The following is a 22,445-nucleotide window of genomic DNA, read 5'->3' on the forward strand; positions in this document are numbered from 1 at the left end:
AGGGGAACACCTGCCCTCTCAGCCACCTGGTTATGTATGCCAGGAAAATGTCTACTCAAACGGATAATGATCAGCTGTTGATTCATTATTTCCAAGAAAGTCTGTCCGGTGTTGCACTAAGATGGTATATGAGTCTGGATAGTGCAAACATTCGTTCCTTCAATGATCTTGGCGAAGCCTTCGTCAAGCAGTACAAATACAACGTGGATATGGCTCCCGATCGGGATCAGCTCAGAGCCATGTCCCAGAAGGACAAAGAGACATTTAAAGAGTACGCCCAGAGGTGGCGAGAGCTGGCAACTCAGATTACTCCTCCGCTGGAAGAGAAGGAAATGACCAAAATCTTTTTGAAGACTTTGAGTTCATTTTATTATGAGCGGATGATCGCTAGTGCTCCCTCTGATTTCACCGAAATGGTGAACATGGGGATGCGATTGGCGGAAGGAGTCCGTGAAGGACGGTTATCCAAAGATGAAGGCTCTTCAAGCAAGCGATATGGGGCGTTTGCTAAGAAGAAAGATGGGGAGGCACATGCTGTGCAGTCCCATGTCAAATCAAGAAGACCCTCTGCCAAGAGGAAGCCTGTGCATCATGCCAGCAGTCAGCACCAGGTGGCTCACATAGCACCTGTCTTCCGTGATAATCAGCAATATCAGCATCAGCAGCACAATCAACAACAATCTCAACAGTATCATCAGCAGCAGCATCGCCCTCAGCAGCAGGCTTACCAGCCTCGCAACAGTAATCCAGCTGGTCCGAGTTATGAAAGGAAGAAGATCACCTTCGATCCGATTCCAGTATCATATGCAGAGCTGTATCCCTCTTTGATAGAGCGGAAGTTGATTACTCCAAGGGATCCTCCGGCTATACCTGCTAACCCGCAGTGGTGGTATAAGCCTGGTCAACATTGTGTTTACCACTCCGGTGCTCCGGGTCATAATGTGGAAAACTGTTTTCCGTTGAAGACTAAGGTTCAAGACCTTATGAGATGCGGCATTCTGAGCTTTGAGGACTCAGGCCCTAATGTTACGAAGAACCCATTGCCCGAGCATGGGAAGTCGGTTAACATGATCCAGGGTTGCCCTGGCAAATACAAGGTCAAATATGTAAGCCATATTCGACAGTCATTGGTTGAGTTGCATCGTCTATTGTGCGATTACAGTCATATGGAGCACGACCATGACAAATGTCGTATCTGCTCTGTCAACAGATTGGGTTGTCGCCAAGTGCGCAGAGAGCTGCAAGAATTGCTAGATGATGGGACTATTGAGATTCTTCAGAACAGAAATGTTGATGAAGATGAACCAGAGGTGAATGTGATTTCTCCTGTGTTCAAGATACCTGAGCCTGTTGTCATCCGATATGATGGTAGCAAGCAGAAGGTTTCTCCTTCTCTGATTATCAAGCCTGCTGGCCCTATACCTTATTCGTCTGATAAAGCAGTTCCATTCCGCTATAATCCAGTTGCTGTTGAAGATGGGAATGAAGTGCCGTTGCCTTCATCCTCTGTTGTGAATATAGCTGATGTGAGCGGGTTGACCCGTAATGGTCGCGTGTTTTCACCCCCGAAGCCTCAGGCTAGGGTTGATTCTGTTGAGCGTCCGGTTGGGAATGCGGTTGATCCTTCGAACCCGGCACCTGTTGTTAAACCCTCCTCTATACAAAAGACTCCTACTTCTTCTGTTGGCCCTAGTGGCACTGTGAATGAAGACTGTGATGAGATGCTGAGGCTCATCAAGAAGAGTGAGTACAACGTTGTAGACCAGCTTCTACAAACGCCGTCCAAAATCTCTGTGTTATCTTTGCTTCTGAATTCAGAACCCCATAGGGAGGCTCTGTAGAAAGTTTTGGACTTGGCCTATGTTGATCATGATGTCACAATTGAACAGTTCGACAATATTGTTGCAAACATCACTGCTTGCAACACTTTGAGTTTCTGTGACGCTGATCTCCCTGAGGAGGGAAGAGACCACAACATGGCTTTACATATATCCATGAATTGCAAGTGCGACGCCGTGTCCAACGTGCTGGTGGACATTGGGTCATCTTTGAATGTATTGCCGAAATCCACTCTTTCGAGATTGTCATATCAAGGGCCTCCCATGAGGCAGAGTGGAGTTGTTGTGAAAGCTTTCGATGGGTCGCGTAAGACCGTGATTGGGGAAGTTGATCTCCCAATCAAGATTGGACCAAGTGATTTCCAAGTTACCTTCCAGGTTATGGATATCCACCCATCTTATAGCTGTCTCCTTGGTAGACCATGGATTCACGAGGCTGGCGCCGTGACATCCACCCTACACCAGAAGCTGAAATTCGTCAAGAATAAGAAACTGGTTGTGGTAGGGGGAGAAAAGGCTCTCCTGGTTAGCCATTTGTCTTCTTTCTCATATATTGATGTTGAGGATGAAGTTGGAACTCCTTTCCAAGCTTTGTCTATTGCTGAGCCAATTGAGAAGAAGTCTCCTTCATTTGCTTCCTATCGTGATGCAAAACTGGCCATTGAATGTGGTGCAGTTGCTGGTTTAAGAAAGATGATCGAGCTTGAAGATAATAAGTCTCGGGCTGGCATTGGCTATTCTTCTGGGGTCTTCAACGACAAAGGGCTATTCAAGAGTGGAGGTTTCATCCACGCCGATCAAGCTGAAGAAGATGCTGCTATCTTGGAAGAGGATGCAGAGGATTCTGGCAATTTTGTCATCCCTGGCGGGATTTGCCATAATTGGGTCGCTGTAGATGTTCCTACAGTCATTCATAAGTCAGCGTAATATGTTCACTTTGTTTAAAACCCTTCTCCCATGCCAAAAGGAGAAGTGATGACATTGTTGGCATCATATATACAATGATATTTCATTCAATAAATTCATGTTAAACATTTGTTCTCCATTTGTTTTCACTTTTTGCTTTTGCATGAAATCGGTGATCACAAAAAACCCTAAAAACAAGAATAAAAGCAATTTTTTGCATCTGCATAATGATTTGCTTGTTTAAATTCTAAAGTTTTTCATTATCCCTAATCATTATGCAGGTTGATTCTTAAACCCATTGAACATAATGATCCAATGCCATCTCCCAATTTTGAATTCCCTGTATTCGAAGTAGAGGAAGATGATGTTGAAGGGATTCCTGATAAGATTACCCGTCTTCTTGAGCACGAAGAGAAGGTCATTCAGCCGCATCTTGAGAATCTGGAAACAGTCAACTTGGGGTCTGAAGATTGTGTTCGATTGGTGAAGATTGTGGCACTCCTTGAAGAGCCTGTCAAGAAGGGGTTGATCAGTTTGCTACGAGAATATTCCGATATCTTTGCTTGGTCGTATGAAGACATGCCAGGTCTAGATACAGATATTGTGCAACATTTCCTGCCTCTGATGCCTGAGTGCGTGCCTGTGAAGCAGAAGCTCAGAAGAACTCATCCAGATATGGCAGTGAAGATCAAAGAGGAGGTTCAGAAGCAAATTGATGCGGGGTTTCTGGTGACTTCCACATATCCTCAATGGGTGGCCAATATTGTGCCTGTGCCTAAGAAAGACGGAAAAATCCGTATGTGTGTTGATTACAGAGATTTGAATAAAGCTAGTCCGAAAGATGATTTTCCTCTACCATACATTGACATGTTGGTAGACAATACAGCTAAATTCAAAGTCTTTTCATTTATGGACGGATTTTCCGGATATAATCAAATCAAGATGGCACCCGAGGATATGGAGAAGACAACATTCATCACACCTTGGGGAACATTCTGTTATCGAGTGACGCCCTTCGGTTTGAAGAACGCCGGAGCCACGTATCAACGAGCTATGACTACCTTGTTTCATGATATGATGCACAAGGAGATAGAGGTCTATGTTGACGACATGATTAAGTCACGAATGGAAGTTGAACATGTTGAGCATTTGTTGAAGCTTTTTCAGCGTCTGAGGAAGTACAAGCTTCGTCTGAATCCGAACAAATGTACATTTGGAGTCCGTTCCGGCAAGTTATTGGGTTTTGTTGTCAGCGAGAGAGGTATTGAGGTTGATCCTGCAAAGGTCAAAGCAATACAAGAGATGCCTGCGCCCAAAACTGAAAAGCAAGTCCGAGGTTTTCTTGGCCGCTTGAACTATATTTCCAGATTTATATCCCACATGACTGCCACATGTGCGCCGATATTCAAGCTCCTCCAGAAAGATCAATCTCATGATTGGACCGAGGATTTCCAGAAAGATTTCGACAGTATCAAAGAATATCTGTCTGAACCTTCGATCTTGTCTCCGCCTGTATAAGGAAGACCTCTGATCATGTATTTGACTGTTCTTGAAGACTCAATGGGTTGTGTACTCGGTCAGCAAGACGAATTCGGAAAGAAAGAATATGCTATTTGTCATACCCCAAAATTTGCCCATTGATCTTGCAAAACATTTCTCGAAGCACTCCAATTTATTCTGCAAGGCACCGACCTTAAAAGAACAAAGGCCCAGCTCACGAGTGGCCCAATCCAGAAAATGGCCCAAACTGGCCTGCTCGCTAGGCGAGCAATTCCTTCGCCTAGCGAACCCTTCGTCATGCCACTCGCCTAGCGAAGCACCCAATCCAGAAAAAGGCCCAAACTAGCTTGCTCGCTAGGCGAGCAACTCCTTCGCCTAGCGAAGCTTGCGATGTATCAGAATTTTCGGGCTTCATTCTGAGCCCATTAGGTCATCACAATCACTATGAATACCGACACTTCAGTCACGAAAATGGAGAGACGAAGACAGACGAAGACGGACGGAAACCCTGGCATAGAAACCCTAAAGGCCGCTCATCCGCTCCGAAGCTACCGCCGCCCAATTCCATCCGATACCAAGAGTGGTCAGTCCCTTCAACATCGCAGCTCGATTGCAAACAGGTTTGCGTATCACTAATGTTTTATGCTTTTAATCGATAATCTCTACATACATAAGGCATCATGATTAAATTTTCGGATATGTAATTTGATTTCACATGCGAATTTAAATATGCTTGAATATCCTGAATGTTTGTCCATGCTATTCCTGTAATTCAATGCCACAAAGTTCAGGGTTCCGGAGATCATGCTGCTATCAAATTCAAAACCAGCAGCCGCTCGCTAGCACATCGCTAAGCGAGCTTGTAGCGAGCACTCGCTAAGCCTTCGCTAGGCGAAGCAGGAGCGAACGAGACAGTGGCTGTTTTGTTTCTTTTCTGTTCTGCCTTATGTTTGTCTAATCAAGATTTATTATAATTCTGCATTATTTGGCCTGACTTTATGACTGTGGTGTTTATTTTGTGGTGCAATTTTCAATTGTACTTTGCCTCGATGCTCTAACCCGTGTGCTGAATTGTGTAAAGGTTTACATATTCCCGAGGAAATGGTCGGCTAGGTATTCCACTTTATGTGTGGGATATCCTTATGGAGATGGATCCTGAATTACTTAATTTTAATGTGGAGATTCATCCTAAATTCTCTAGTTGATTTTAATGTATTGATTTCATCGATGTTAATGTGGACCTAATTACCTAATTGATTACGGTTATATAATTAATTGTAAAACTTTGCCTTTTAATAAGTGATCTTGGACCTCTCTTTTGTTACCCTACAATATTACGGTATTATGGTCATGTCCCGCGAACGTGGGGATGCACTTAGCAAAGACCCTTCGGTTAAATCATCATAGTCCCTCGAATATTGCCTTTGTCCCTCGATGACCCTTCGGTGTAGCCTACGGTTAAATGATGATCGTCCCTTCGAATGCTAAGGTATCCTCACAACTGTTGCTTTCAATGACCAATCGGTGACCCTACGATGACCCTTTCACATCCAAAGGATGAAACTACTTACTTCTCAATAGTAAGGACATTTTTACCCTCATAAGGATAGGAAACGTCCGTAAAGACCTTGGATAGGTATAACTCTTAATTGCTTATTCATAACCTAAAATACTTTTCACACCTCACACCTTTCAAAACATCTTAGAAAATCACCACTTGGCATACATTCATACTAGGATCATTGCCAAGTTATATTTTTCTAAACGACTTTCAAAACTAAACGAGATAACCACTTTGTATACATTCATTCAAGAATCATTACAAAGTTCAATTCTCCTTTTCAAAACATTTTCTAAACATTTTCTCAAACACTTTTTCAAACAAGGAAAACATAAATGATTAAGCAATTAAGAGCCCATGGATAACCATGGATACAAAGGGTGCTAACACCTTCCCTTTGTATAATGTACCTCCCGAATCCAAAATCTAAATTAAGGTCTTTCCTGTTCTTTTCCACCTTTCCTTATTGGATAAAAGAAAAGTCGGTGGCGACTCTTGCTAACCGCGACATTTGCTTTCCAAAGCAAAACACATAAAGTCAGTTCACCGTATGACAGAACTGGCGACTCTGCTGGGGAATAGAATTAGAGGTCACCTTAAAAAAAAAATCATTTATGTTGCCAAATTGTTCCTTCTTTTAAGGGTATTTTCGAGCGAAAGATCCTACACCCGGATCTAGTGTACCTTAGGCAAGCAGCAATAGATCATCGCGACTATCCGGCATATACTGGAATGGTTAAAATGATAGCTACGGTTAATGTGACACTTTGGATGTCCTGATGTTCCTCATGTTTACTTGAGGAAAAATTTGGCATTCGCGTGGTGTCATTAAAGCATTAACCAGACCTTTAGAACCCTAATTGACTCATCCTAGCCATTAGAAAGTAGTGAGATAACTGACTTCGGTTCCGACTGGGGTTGGTTGATACTCGATACTACGCTCTTTGAGATTGGACTTTAGGGAAGCTTCGGTCAACCACCTGGTGTTGCACTGAAGTGGACTTAAAGAAAGGTCAATCATTGGAGATCCTTCTAGAACCCGGTTACTATTCTAGGACAGGTTGAACCAACCAAACTTCAGTGGGGAGGGTACTTACCTATGGAACTCATGCAAGCCTTAAAACCTAGGAATGATTGTTGTGTGATTTGCTTGTGCATCATAACAACATAACATCATAACATCATAACATCATGACATCATGGTATTACACTAACCATTTCAAGGACTTAGGGATTTGGCTTTGCTCTGTTAAACAGGTTATGGCTTCCAGAAAGACTATCCGGATTAATCTTGTAGCAATCTCTCCTCAACTCAGGGATTTAGTGTCAGAACTTCCTGATCATGCTCAGTTCATCAAGAAACATGGTTCTCTCCTCAATTTGGTTACCACCGGTTTCAAGGAAGATATGATGAGAGTTCTATTCGAGTTCTTCGATCCTAAACATCATTGCTTCACATTCCCAGATTATCAGTTGGTACCCACATTAGAAGAATTTTCCAAGTTGCTTGGGATACCTATTCTTGATCAAACACCTTTCAGTGGTTTAGAAAAGATTCCGAAGTCTGAAGAAGTTGCCGTAGCTTTACACGTGACAAAATCCGACATTGAAATTAATTGGGTAACAAGAAGTGGAGTTAAGGGTTTACTTGCCAAATTTCTGATAAATAAGGCCCGAGAATTCTTAAAAGTTATGAATGTCCATGCTTTCGAAGATGTTCTAGCATTACTAATCTATGGTTTGGTGTTATTCCCTAATCCAGACCAATTCATAGACATGAATGCTATTAAGATATTCCTCACTCATAACCCTGTGCCTACCTTGCTTGGAGACATTCTGCATTCCCTTCACACTCGTACTATGAAAAGGCAAGGGACTCTCATGTGCTGCATACCTTTATTGTCTAGGTGATTTATTTCGCACCTTCCTCAATCAGTCTTGAAGAATGATCAAAATCTGAAATGGTCTCAAAGGATAATGGCACTCTCCCATTCAGACATACGTTGGTGTTCTAATCTCAGAGAAAATGCTATCCTCATCGACCGTTGTGGAGAATTCCCTAATGTACCACTCATGGGGATAAGAGGAGGTATTACTTATAATCCTGCCTTAGCCTTACGTCAGTTTGGGTATGCTCGAAGAGATGGTCCACATGAAATGATTATTCAAGGTACAGTGTTTGACTATGACAATGACTCTCAAGGTCTCCGTCAAAGGTTTGTACGAGCTTGGGGCATGGTGAAAAGAAGCACTTTAGGACAGAAAAATTCTATTCCTATGGAGCCTTATCTCAGATGGGTACGCGCAAGAGCTCGTGAACTTGTCATGCCATATCTTGCAGTCGGGCCATTGATTGTTGAACCGGAATTTGAAGGAGGTACTTCTCAGGTCATTCCTTATCCAGATATGCCTACCGATGTTGAAGTATTAAAGAGATCCTGGATTCAGTTGAGAGAAGAAAGGGATACTTTCGAAGCTCAGTTCAATGCAGAAAAGAAGAAAGTACTAGAGCTCACCAGCCAGCTTAATGAGGAACGAAGACTCAATGCGTATCTTCGCCCAAAAAGAAGCCGCCCCTGGGAGACTTAAGCTTTCATTGTATTTTATTATTATTTTTTGTAATGAACATTGATCAAGAAATTAGTAATAAAAGTTCCTCTCTTTTTGGTAGTTTACGCAAAGTTAAATTCCAAAAGTCCTTGAAAACATTTCATACATCGCATTGCATGACATAACATTGCATAACAGGTATTCCAAAAGACCATATTCTCACGGTCCTCCTCTTAAACAGAAAAATGGCTCTCGAACAAACTGTCAAAGATCTCTAGGCTCAGAATGCTCAATTCCAGGAGATGATGCTAAGCTTATCCAAGGGGCAGGAAGAACTGAAGGCTCTCTTGCTCGAGCAGAAGAAAGACTCGAAACCTGTGAGTTACATTAACCCGGGAAGAAGGCTCAAACGACAGGCTGCAGGAGTCAAGATTAGGCTTCCGAAAGATCAAGAAGAGGAAACAGAGAATGATTCAGAAGAGGAGAATGTTGATCTCTTCAACCCTGAGGACGACGATGAAGATTACGAGAATGAACAGTACTCTCCAAAAGATGGCAAGTACAAGTTGCTAGAAGAACATATGCTAGCTATGGAGGGTCAGAAGGCGCCCGGTCTGGATTTCGAAAGCTTGGGTCTAGTCTCTGATGTGGTCATTCCTCGCAAATTCAAGATCCCCACTTTCACTAAGTATGACGGTGCATCTTGTCCTCAGATGCATCTGAGAGCTTATGTGAGAAAGATTCAGCTGTATACCACTGATAGGAAGCTTTGGATCCATTTCTTCCAAGACAGTCTGTCTGGCACACAGTTAGAGTGGTACTATCAGCTCGAGAGCTCTAATATCCGCACCTGGACTGATTTAGCAACAGCTTTCTATAAACAGTACCAGTATAATTCTGAACTAGCGCCTACTCGGCTGCAGTTGCAGAATATGACTATGGGATCTAAAGAAAGCTTCAAAGAGTATGCTCAAAAATGGAGAGATTTGGCTGGCAGAGTCAAACCCCCTATGACTCATCGGGAGTTAGTAGACATGTTCATGGGTACACTGACTGGCCCATTCTACAGCCATCTACTGGGAAGTTCTTCATCGGGTTTCACTGAACTTATATTGACAGGTGAACGGGTGGAGAGCGGCATTCGAAGTGGAAAGATACAGGCGACTACCTCTGCAAGCACCAAAAGGTCCTATCAGGGGAGGAACGAATCAAATGCTGTGTACAGTCAAAGGGGTCGTAGTAAGAAGAATCGTGACCATACCATTGGAGCAGTTACGATTGCAGCGCCGCCATCTCAAAACTTCCAGCACAGACAAGACAGGCCGAGAAGGCAGTTTACCAAGATCAATATGACTTTAGCACAGGCACTGCAGGGTATGCTAAAAGCAAATTTGATTACCCTCAAAGATCCTCCTACGAATCCCAACACCATTTCCCCTCGTTATAATCCCAATGCCAGGTGCGCGTATCACTCCGATAGCCCCGGGCATGATACAAACGATTGTTGGTCGTTGAAGAATAAAATCCAGGATATGATCGATGCTGGGGAGATTGAATTTGAGCCTCCGGAGACTCCTAATGTCATCACTGCACCTATGCCTAATCATGACAAGACTGTTAATGCTGTGGATGACTACTCTCATATTTCTAATGTAGCTGACTTAGCATCTCCTCTTCTGGCCATCAAGAAGAAGTTGTTGCAAGCTGGTTTATTTCCAGGTTGTGCGGAAAATTGCGATCTCTGTATACTCCGACCCAATGATTGCCTGAAATTGAGGAATGGTATTCAACGGCTGATAGATGATCGTACAATTCTCTTTGAAAGGATTCCTAAGGTGGAAAACACTGTCGAAGAAATATCTGTGATTGCTAGGTCCAAAGTTCCAGTGAAGATTACTGCTCCCAGAGTACCTGTGAAGATTACTGTTGAGCCCAAGGTAGCTCCCCTAATCATTACTGCACCTGGCCCAATACCATATTCCTCAAGAAAAGCCATTCCGTGGAATTATGGAGGCGATGTTTACATCCATGGCGTAAAGCAAGTTGATAATTCTGCTAATCCTAATGACATTGTTGGGACTAGTAAAGTTACTCGAAGCGGAAGGATCTTTTCTCCAGAGATCTCACCTCCAGTTCCCGAAACTCGAGGAAAGGAACCAGAAGTCAACCCTCCTCAGTCAGAGACATCGGTCGAAGTTACTACTGAAGATGTTGCCAAACGAGAAATGGAAGAAGTGCTGAAAATTATCCGCAAGAGTGATTTTGATGTGGTAGAACAGTTGGGGCACACCCCGTCTAAGATCTCGATGTTATCCCTGTTGTTATCTTCTGAATCTCATGCCCATGCCTTGATAAAATTCTTGAAGACTGCTCATGTACCTCAGGAGACATCTGTCGATCAGTTTGAAAATTATGTTGCTCACTTGGCTATCGACAATGGCCTAGGCTTTTCTGATGCTGACCTGACACCAGCAGGAAAGAATCACAATAAAGCCCTGCATATCTCCATTGAGTGTAAAGGGATCACTTTGTCTCATGTGTTGATCGATAATGGCTCTTCTTTGAACGTGCTGCCGAAAGTTGTGCTCGATAAACTTGACTGCAAGAGCATTGAACTGAAGCCTAGTGACATTGTGGTGCGTGCTTACGATGGTGCGAAGAGTGTTGTCCATGGTGAAGTGGTGAAGTGGTTCTCCCTATCAAGTCAGAACCATCATATATTCACAATTCTGCACATATAACACATGATCAAGACCTGCATTCACTACCATCTGATATTCACAGCCAAGCATCACAACGCAAAACAACTTAGCTAAACCTCCACCACAAACTAAGCCAAAGCTTAACCTATTGAACCTAATTGCAAATACTCACAAAACTCCACACAAAAAAACCATTCAGTGAAACTCATTACACCAGAACATCACAGAATTGAACCTAGCATTCATAACTAACAACCATTCAAAAAAAACTAACATTGCCAGCTAGATTGTACATTGGGACTCATGGGGGATCATATAACAAACTTTAACTGAAATCCCTAATCCCAATGCTAAACCACCATTAAATATCAATCAACTCCAATCATTGCACTGGCTGAAAACACTCCAATCGTTTCCACCATTCTAAACTGAACTATTTTCCAGTTTGGAATCAGTTTCCACATTCACAAAGCTCTACAATCACTCTTCATCACTCACCCTCGCAGAACAACCATCTTCATCATTTTGAATTAGAGAAGCATCATCAACACATTCATCCTCATTCACCCCTAACATTCTCCATCTCCTCCAAACAACAATCTCACGCACGTGTACACAACAAACTCTGAAGAACGTAGGGAAGAAGAAGATTGAGGAAAGAACCCGCAAACAGTGGAGAATCGAGGAAAAAGGAGATTGGAGCTTTACCTTTGAGGTCATCGGAGAGCCACTGCATCGCGATTTCAATCCGGTGAGTATTCTTTTGCACTTTACTCTTGTAACCGAAGTTGAGTAGAACTGAACCCGCAATCCAAAATAAAAAATCTCAATCCAAAATTATCAGTTAATAGATCTCAATTATCTCCACCTTTCATGTCGATACTACCAATATTGATGTGAATTTTAGACCTAACAAGATTCAAGATGAAAACAAGGAGGTCATTCGCATGGTTACTGTCGATTTGAGGAAGGAAGCGATTGAATCTCTTACCTTGGGTAGTATATCTCTTGTTGTTGAGTCTACTACCTTACAAAGCATGCTAGACGATGAAGTTTCCGATCATCTATTCAACACAGTGTCCAGCTCGTTGATGGTTCCGCGGATTCGAGGGAGATTTTCTCTAGTAGTATTTCGGCGTGGCTTTTGAGTGAGAGGAAATAATTATCTGGTTGATGAACTTTGCTTTAATGATATGTTACTGGTTTTGCTAATCATGGGATGAAAGAGAGAATTGATCCAAGCCCAATGGGATCTTCCTCAGCTGCAGACTTTTTTCCCTAACTGCCCCACACCTGAAAATAATATCCCATTATACCCCACTCTGGAAACAAATTCCCAATCTGCCCCCTTTTTCTTATTGGGCTCGTCCATTCATTGGGCGAGCGTGTGAAGCCCATTCCGCGTTGTGTAGGCTCGACCATTCATTGGCCGAGCTAGTGAAGGAAGTAATTTTTTTTATTTTTTATTTTATTTTAAAAACTTTATTAAATAGTTTCGAATTATTATTAAATAGTTTTTTAATTAATTCTATATTTAATTAATATAATTGATTTTTTTAATAATAATAATAATAATATTTTTATAAAAATATTTAAAATAAAATGTTAATAATAATAATCTTTTATAATAATAATAGTTTTCTAATATTGTTCTTTTTAAATATTAATAATAAAAATGATTATTTTTTAGAATATTAATAATAGAAATAATTTTTTTCTTATATATTAATAATAAAATTGATATGTTTCCTGTCGCAACCTGAAAAATGGAATGCGAAAAAAAACAACCGGCGAAGAAAGACAGGAGAGTCGCCACCGTGCGTTATTTATCCCAAAGGAGGGAAAGGAAACGCTCGAAGTAAACCTAGAAAAAGGAAAGGACAAGACAGGGTCTCGCAACCAAATCTTGGGTTCGGGAGTCGATTATGCGAAGGGAAGGTATTAGCACCCTTACGCATCCGTAGTACTCTACGGGATCCACATTTGTAGTTCTTGTCTAAAGGGTGTGGGTTTATCTAATGTGTTACTTACTAAAAAAAGGGGGTCAAAAGAAAATGACTCGCACGGATGTTGCATCCACTGCATACGTATCTCATCTGAATATGAGAATCAGAGTCTTCGTAGCTCGGCTACCTAGGGGTTAAGGGTAATTGTGCTCGCTAAGACATCGCGTCTTATGCCTACGTATCTCATCTGGAATGAGAATCAGAGCAAGCCGTAGTTCGGCTAACTACGGGGTTATGGATTGGATTTTGGACGAACGATGTTACTACGCAATCTACCGGATGCTCGACCTTTGGAGACTTACTCGCCTGTAGTAGAAGGAGTTAACGTGTTCTTAGGAGAAGAAAAATTAATGAGTTGGTAGGGTTAGGGATGCTCATGCAAAAAGGGAAATCCTAGACGAAGGAACCTGCATAAAGTAAACACACAAAACATTGTCTCCTATCGAGGTCTTCCAGCTAAGAAAGCGGTAAAAATACGGGAAAATGTAAAAGTATCACACGGATAAAGATCCGAAGTAACGGTAAATAAAGAGATAAGAAACCCAGAGATCTCTCAAGCTAGCACCATCAAAGAAAGCGAGTCAGTACAGGTAATCGGAATAAACCTCCAGGTGGTATCCCACAAATAAAGTGGAACACCAGGCAAGCCATCTCTGCAAGAGTCATATGAGCCCTCACAAAACAAAACTCAACAAACAGGTTAGAGAAACAAGATAGGGTAATCGAGGGTTAACATGAATCATGCCATTAAAATTCACAAAAAGCAACCAAGTGTAGGAGGCCTAAACCTCTTGTCAAACACATTCAAGGCATTATTTTACACATTCATGCACATCTAAACCCAAATTCATTCATAATGCCTCATACATTTAGAAATTTCAAATTGAAGGCGTAAAGTAACGGGAATAGGGCAAACCTGATTAGAGAGATCGATTGAAATTGAGTTGCACCCGTGAATTTGCAGAACAATCTTAGGGTAGATATGAGGTAAAGGTGATTCTGTGAAAATGAGTTTCCTTCAGGGTCTGGAGGTTGCTCTAAACTCTGTTAGCTCTTCTCTCTCTATCTTTTTCCCAGGTTAGGTCAGGGTTTTGTTCCAAGGAAACCTCAGAGTGTTTTGCTTCCCTTCCTTTTTCTGTCTGTTCTTCCTCCTTTTTCTCAAATGAAGCCTTGGTATTTATAGACTAATACTGATAGCTTAGTGGGCTTTTGAGAGAGGTCCAAGTCTGAGATTTTTTCATTATATTTTTTATTTATTTATTGATTTATTTAATTAAAAAAAAATCGTTTCGTTTTTTTTTCCGTTTTTTTTTTGTTTTTTTGTTTTTTTTTTGTTTGCATAACACGTGGGCTTCGCCTAGCGAGCATGACAGCTCATGAACAAACCTTTGCTCCTTTAAGATTAACGTTTTGACTGACGAATAGACCCCTGTTGGAAGTAACTCAAGTCTTTCCCTTATGTTGACTGATCATCTAAATAGAACCCACAAAGTGTCCTGGATGATGTTCAAGCTTCTTGGAGCTAATCCCGATTGACATGATGAAATGCAATGTATTTAATGTTAAATGACCTAATAATGAATGCGTGAATAAGGAGGGCAAATTTTGGGGTGTTACGGCTGCCCCTATTTAGTCATCAACTAACCCTAGTAGGATGAAAGCGAACAGATTATCAGACAAACAGGGTGAGCTGTGATTGAATACCAAAGACAGACCGAAAATTTGCGCTCCGAGAACACTACAAAAATGCTGAAATACACCGCGCTATTTATTTCTCTTCCGATCCTCTGGCTGAATCTGAATCAGTCTTCTGACTTAATTTGGAGTTTCGATCCTCTGGTTGAATCTATACTCAATTTAGTCCTCTAGTTGGATGTTAATTTTGATCCTCGGGCTGGATACGGTTTCAATCTTCTGGCTAGATCTTCTTCGATCTTCTGGCTAGATCTGAATTGTTTCGATTCTCTGGCTGAATCTATTTTCTTTGATTCTATGGCTGATTCTACTTCGATCTTCTGGCTAGATCTGAATTGTTTCGATTCTCTGGCTGAATCTATTTCCGGTCTTCGGGCTAGACCTGACTTCGATCTTCTGGCTAGATCTACTTCGATCTTCTGGCTAGATCTGAATTGTTTCGATTCTCGGGCTGAATCTATTTTCTTTGATTCTCTGGCTGAATCTACTTCGATCTTCTGGCTAGATCTATTTTCTTTGATTCTCTGGTTGAATCTATCTATTTTTCGGTCTTCGGGCTAGACCTGACTTTTATCTTCTGGCTAGATCTGGATTGTTTTGATGATAAATTCCCATCATCAGGATCTCGCATCTGGGGCATGCGCTGGTTGACCCTCTTTCGAAATCTACAGTCTTCATGTTAGATATGCAGCTTCGAGAATATCCCACTTTTAGGCTTCGTACATATTCTTCAGGCTAGAACATGTTATAACACTCTTCGATTAGACTTTGTTTTCTTAATGCGATTCGCGGGCTGGATCCTCTTGTAGGTTGATTTTCTGTTGAGCTGTCAATCTATTCTTCCAGCTGGCTTGCTGGGGAAATAACGCTCGTAGTCGACTCTCTGGCTGAATCTTCGAAATGACCCTCAGGTTGGATCTCTGGAAAACGATTCTCAGGCTGAATCTTCGAAATGACCCTCATGCTGGGTCACACACACACTTGATCCTCTGGCCGAATCTCATGACTTTGGTTGTAAAGTAATTTTTCAGTCTGCTTTAAAGAACCTGTTTATCAGCTTATGTGTATGTTTGATATGCATGCAAATGCAAATGCAAATGTTATGCATGGTGCAAAAGAAAAAGAAATCTGCTTGGGGAAGCAACTCTGGCAGGGAGCGGATCGCTGTATCAATCCTTGAATGCTCTATGGGGAACGATTCGTCTGCCGGGACCGGGGAGCCACCGAAAATAAATCGGCCTTTTTTGAAAAGTTGACCTTGCTGGGGAAGTATCAACTATGGAAACTTTGCTTGGTGAGGCTCTGCGAGGAGAGTCTGCGAGGAAAGCACTTCCTGGGGAAATGTCGTAGGAATCGACCTTTGTTGGGGATATGAACTTGCTAATCGTCCTCAGGCTGGGGATTAAAAAAAATCTGTTAAAAAATTAATCTGCTGGGGACGAGATGAACACTGGGAACACCACCCTCTTGTCTGTTGGGTATGCGACTACTCCGCTGTTGCTGGGAAGATACAGTCTGGCACTGTCGACTCCGCTGGGGAGATACAGTCTGGATACTGTCAACTCTACTGGGGATATACAGTCTGGATACTGTCAACTCTACTGGGGAACCTGCTCTGCAGAGGAGAGGCTTTGTCAACCGCTTAGGGGTGAGGATTCATGACTTGGCATCCGGTTCCTGTGACCTGTAACCAAAAAATACACGTATGCCCCGGGGAATTACTCGGTTTGAATTCACCGTCCGGGATTAAGCACATTCAAAGCAATTTTGACTGTTTTCCTGCGCAAGTCATCTGCAAAAGCCACCATTACATTCAAATGCAATATGTTTCCTCAAGAATTCAGACATCTTTTGCAAACAAACTGATAAATGAAAAGTAAAGAGGCTTTTTAACTGAATTATTCGACTTTTGTTGGTTGAAAAATTTGTGCCAGGAATAGGCGAGTACGTCAGGAAGCTGATCCCTGGAAAGAGGCGATCGCTATAAATTGAACAAGAGAAACTATCCTAATGGCAATGTGGAAACGGGGTTCCACCGAGTTTCGACTCTGCTATGGCTCGTATGTCCTTAAGACGCTCTGCTCATCTTGCTTTATGAAGTGGATGATTAGTCGATCTTTTACCTTCAAAGATTGCCGGATTAAATGAAACGGTGATATAACACGGATGAACTCAGATCGCAGTTATTCGCTTATTCCCTAACTTTTGTGTGGACCGCCCTTTTGGGTTTTCAATCCACCAGGATACCCTTTTTTGCCTGAGCCGCCCTTTCGGGTTTTCGACTCATCGGGTGTACATTTTTTTTTATATCCCTAATTTTTGCCCGAACCTCTTCATTCTTTTTTTTTATTCGTCGGGATGCCCCTTTTTTGCCTGGACTATTCTTTTTACTGTCCAGCGGGTCTATTTTATGCGAAGTATTTTTTAACTGTGTCTGAGTTGACAGGGGACGGGAAGTCTTCACCATCCATGGTTGTTAGCATCAGAGCTCCGCCAGAGAAAACTCTTTTAGCCACGTATGGACCCTCGTTGTTCGGTGTCCATTTGCCCCTGTGATCTGTGTTGGGAGGAAGAATTCTTTTGAGTACCAATTCACGGACTCGATACTCCCGATGGCGCACTTTCTGATCAAACGCTCTCTTCGTCCGTCTCTGATATAGATGGCCATGGCATATAGCTGCTAGTCTCTTTTCCTCAACTAGGCTTAGCTGATTGTATCGAGAACGAACCCATTCTGCTTCGTCCGGCTTCATTGTTGGTGCAGGGAAAAGTTATTCTGGCACAAAATGGCATATGAACCCCCTCCGGTGTGATCAACACTGCACCAACTCCGCGACCATTGACATTGACCGCCCCATCAAACATCATAATCCATTTGGATTCAAGGTCAGGCCCCTCCTCCGGGAGTGGTTCCTCGCAATCTTTCGATTTGAGAAACATGATGTCCTCATCAGGAAAGTCGAACCTCATAGGTTGGTAATCATCAATCGGTTGCGCGGCAAGATAGTCTGACAAGACACTTCCTTTGATGGCTTTTTGTGAAGTGTATTGGATGTCATACTCTGTCAGCATCATTTGCCACCTAGCAACCCTGCTGGCTTTTCAAAAATATACTTGACTTGATTCATCTTTGATATCAATAGAGTCGTGTGAGTCAACATATACTGTCTTAGTCGGCGAGCAGCCCATGCCAAAGCGCGGCAAGTTTTCTCGAGCAGTGAGTATCTTTGTTCATAGTCGGTAAACTTTTTGCTAAGGTAGTATATTGCATGCTCTTTTCGACCTGACTCGTCATGCTGGCCGAGCACACAACCCATTGACCTTTCTAACACAGTCAAGTACATGATCAACGGTCTTTTCCTCTCGGCCTGTAGACTGGCCCCGATCTTGATCTCTTTCTTGTCGTCTTCGGTACCAATGTTGATGGTCTCAACCACCTCCTGATAAGGTGTGATAGCTCGGTCCTCCTGTTTCAACAACCTGGCTAACTCCTCAGGCAATTCACAATCTTCCTCAACCCCTTCTTCAACTTGATAGATAGGATTGTCGAAGTCATACTTGGCCATAGCAGTGTCGTTAGCAGTGAGATCCGGGTGATCAGTTTTACGAGGTGTTTTTTGGAAAGAAAAACGAAAAAGAAACATTGCCGTTTTTGTAAAAGTAAAAATAATTGAAAGAAAGAGAACACAAAATTGTTTGCAAAAGCTGTCCTTTATTGATGATGAAAATAATTGTGAAATGTAACTAAATGGATGGCCCTACAGATGAGTCATTACACCTCGGTCAAAGTGTAAGACTTTGTTATGCATGTGATAAAAGGAAAACAATAAAAATTACTCCTTTAGTAGAGTAAACTGGACGACTTTTTCAGACGACCAATTGTCGAGCTTTTCTCCTGGGACACACGGGCGAATCCGGCTATCTAAGTCACAGTCGCTGTCAGCCTTGTCTTCATCTGCAGCATTGACGATGTGGGGAGAAACCAAACCCCCGCTGGAGAAAGTACCGGCTTTATTCTTCTGAGACCCCGGAGTATACCCCAATCCAAACTTGTCTTCTTTTATGATTGGCTCCACAAATTTGCCCCAGCCTTGGGCATTACCAACCTTAACCACTTCAACAGCTTGCTTGTATGAAGGGATAGAAGTCCCGACCTTCTCAGACTCAGGTGAAAAGACAGTTTCGGGCGCGACCTCACTGATGTTTATGGCTTCGAAGCCCTGACACAGCATCTCATGCATCTCGCCATCCATCTCCACATACTTAAATGTAGACAGGTGGCTAACAAAAATATCCTCTTCACCACAGACGGTGACGATCTAACCTTCTAGTCCATATTTGAGCTTCTGGTGGAGAGTAGAAGTAACAACACCGGCAGCATGAATCCAGGGTCGACCTAGCAGACAGCTATAGGCAGGCTGGATATCCATCACATAAAAGGTACTCTTGAATACCTGCGGTCTAATCTTAACTGGCAACTCAACTTCGCCACAAACAGCTTGTTTAGAGCCATCAAAAGCCCTTACAACTAAATTACTCGGCCTCAGGGTGGCGTCATCGCAATCCAACTTCGTTAAGGCTTTCTTTGGGAGAACATTCAGAGAAGAACCTGTATCAACCAAAACATGGGAAAGCACCGTCCCTTTGCATTCCATTGTGATATGCAAGGCTTTGTTGTGATTCCTGCCCTCAGATGTTAGGTCATAATCGATGAAACCTAGCGCATGGCTAGTGTGTACATTCGAAACTACCGACTCCAGCTGGTCAACAGTTATCTCTGGGGGAACATAAGCCATATTCAGTACTTTCAACAAGGCTGCTCTGTGTGCCTCAGAGCACATCAATAGTGAGAGAATGGAGATCTTTGAGGGTGTCTGATTTAGATGGTCGACTACCTTGTAGTCACTTTTCTTGATAATCCTCATAAACTCATCCACTTCCTTCTCGAATGCGGTCTTAGGAGGAGTTTCCTCGGTAGTAACCTCTTCGGTGGATACCTATTTTCCTTTAGCCTTGGCAGCTGCCTCAGCTTCGGCATTCGTGCGCAATGTTGATGGTGCAAATAGGCGTCCACTGCGAGTGAAGCCACCAATTCCTCTAACATTTTCTACAGCGGAGCTACCAATGTCAATGTCTTCTTCGTTAACTTTCTGCCCCTGGAAGTAGATATCAGCCCCATAGTGCCACGGGATAGCACTGTCTTTCTCATACAGAACAGGTCCTGGTACCGTGATGGTGACCGGACCAATCAAAGTCGGTTGAGGGTTGTCAGAGTAAATTGGTGCTGGACTTTCTGGGAAATATATTGTTGTCGGAGCGGGTCTGTCGGGAACATATATTTCTTCAGGAGTGAAATAAAACGTTACTGTCGACACATCATTCTTCACTGGACGAGTCTGATCGAACTGAAGACAACCTTCATCTATCAGTTGCTGAATACCCCTTCTCAAACTATCACATCTGTTCTCGGCGTCTTGACAATTTTTGCACTCTTCCCCACAGCCCGGGAAAATCCGTCCTTTCAAGAGTCGGTCTTTGACCACCGAGAGCGAAGTCTTCACTTTAGTCACATCAGAAACCAAATTCAAAGTTTCCCCACTATCAACAGCATTAATCCTCTGCCCGCCGTGAGCTGGCATCGGGTTTTGGATAACATTAGGCACCGGAGAAAAATTGATAGCTTTGGCGTCTCTCAAATCTTGCACCTTTAGCTGGAGAGCCTTGCAATTATCTGTAGTATGGCCAGGTGCGTTGGAGTGAAAAGCACATCTGGCGTTGACATCATAACCTCTAGGCAGATTGTTGGGATCGACCGGTGGGGCCAGAGTTCTCAATGTAACCAGATTCATGTCAATCAGCTTGGGAAGTAATACAGAATAAGGCATTGGCATTGGCTCAATGACCCGGTCCTCCTGCCTTGGACGTTGTTGATAGGGTCTCTGCTGACCCGGATTACCTCCTTGTTGTTGATTGTTATACCTGGGTTGCTGTTGCGGATGATACTGCGGTTGAGGAACAGGTGTTGGAATAGTGACTGCGGCCACTTGATCTTGATAATAATTAGGGCGTCCTCTGCCCCTGCCTCTGCCGGCATATACAACGCTCGTCTCACCTTCTCTTCTTCGCTGACCGTTACCAGCAAACGGTTTCTTGGGAACTGATGAGTTGGAAGCACTGTTGTCTTGAATTCGGCCCATCTTCAACAAACTCTCGATCCTTTCTCCAGCAATCACTATCTCTGCAAAGCTGATTGACGGGCAAGCAGCCAATCTCTCGATATAATTGCCTTGAAGAGTGTTCATGAACATGTCCTCCATCTCCCTTTCAGACATAGGGGGTTGGACGGATGCAACAATTTGTCTCCAACGCTGAGCATATTCTCTAAAGGTTTCCTTGGCGGTCTGAGACATTCCTTGCAACAAGGTCCGATTTGGAGCCATGTCCAAGTTGTATTGATATTGCTTGACAAAAGCCTCTGCCAAGTCTTTACAGCTCTTGATGGTAGTACGAGACAAATGAGAATACCATTCACGAGAAGCTCCAGTTAAACTGTCTTCAAAATAGTACATCCACAGCTTTTCATCTTCAGTGTGAGCTCCCAACCTTCCCAGATAAGATTGGAGATGAGTGCGTGGGCAAGAAGCCCCGTTGTATTTCTCAAAAGTAGGGGGTTTGAACTTGTGAGGGATCCTTACTCCCTAAACCAGACCAAGATTGGTGACATCAAAACCTAAGGAATTTTGAGACTCCAAAGATTTGAGCTTCTCAGCAAGCTCATCCATACGGCGAGTGGTCTCGAGGGCCTCGTCGTGCAAAGAAAATTGATCATACTGACAATCTTCAGTAACGGGGCGCCCGTTAATCCGAATCCCTTGATTCACATTGTACCTTCCGCCAATACCATTCCCAATATTTCCCGTGTTGCCAACATTACCCGGGTTTCCATCAACATTTGTGTTACCCGCGTTTCCAGTGTTCACAGGGTTATCAGCGTTCCCAGGGTTCCCAGGGTTACCAGGGTTCCCTTCAGCACTTGGTATTTCCACCTCTGGATCGGGCCTCGGTTGCTCAACCAATTCCTTCAGCTTCGCCTGGCCTTCTGCCATACCAGTCATCAATGTCATGAACTGATCCATCCTTTCACGCATATCAGCCAGTTCTTTCTGTATCTGGTCCATTGCTAGTCGTGGACGGTTTTCCTTTGTCGGGTACCTGTGAACTCGCTTGGGACCAATAACTGCCTGATACAGGTGTAGCACCTCAAATTTGCACCTATCATTGTACATACATTCTCATATTAGGTCATAACATAATATCGTCCATTGCATAGCATTGCATTGTCCCTTTGCCCCAAGTGCAAGTCATCAGAAGAATTAGGTCAAACTGGTCAGGAGATCAGTCAGTCAAGCAAGCAAATGTGTTTTCCAAGGAGACAAGGCCTTAAGGTTGGTCCAACATGTTCACATGACTTGGGGATCCATTTGAAGTGTTTAGGTCAAGGATTGGATGTTCAGAAGTCATCAGTCAATGCACAATCAGTCAGAAACCCTAAAAGTCAACTGTTGGTCAACTGTCCATTTAATCAGTGATTTGATGATGGCAATTGGTTTGAGAGAGCTTATTCATGTCCAAATAGGCCCCATATATCATGTCAAATACCATCATGGAAGAATTTGAAGCCAGATCA

The sequence above is a fragment of the Lathyrus oleraceus genome, chromosome 4, assembly GCF_024323335.1.
Source record: "Lathyrus oleraceus cultivar Zhongwan6 chromosome 4, CAAS_Psat_ZW6_1.0, whole genome shotgun sequence".
Lineage (NCBI taxonomy): Eukaryota > Viridiplantae > Streptophyta > Magnoliopsida > Fabales > Fabaceae > Lathyrus > Lathyrus oleraceus.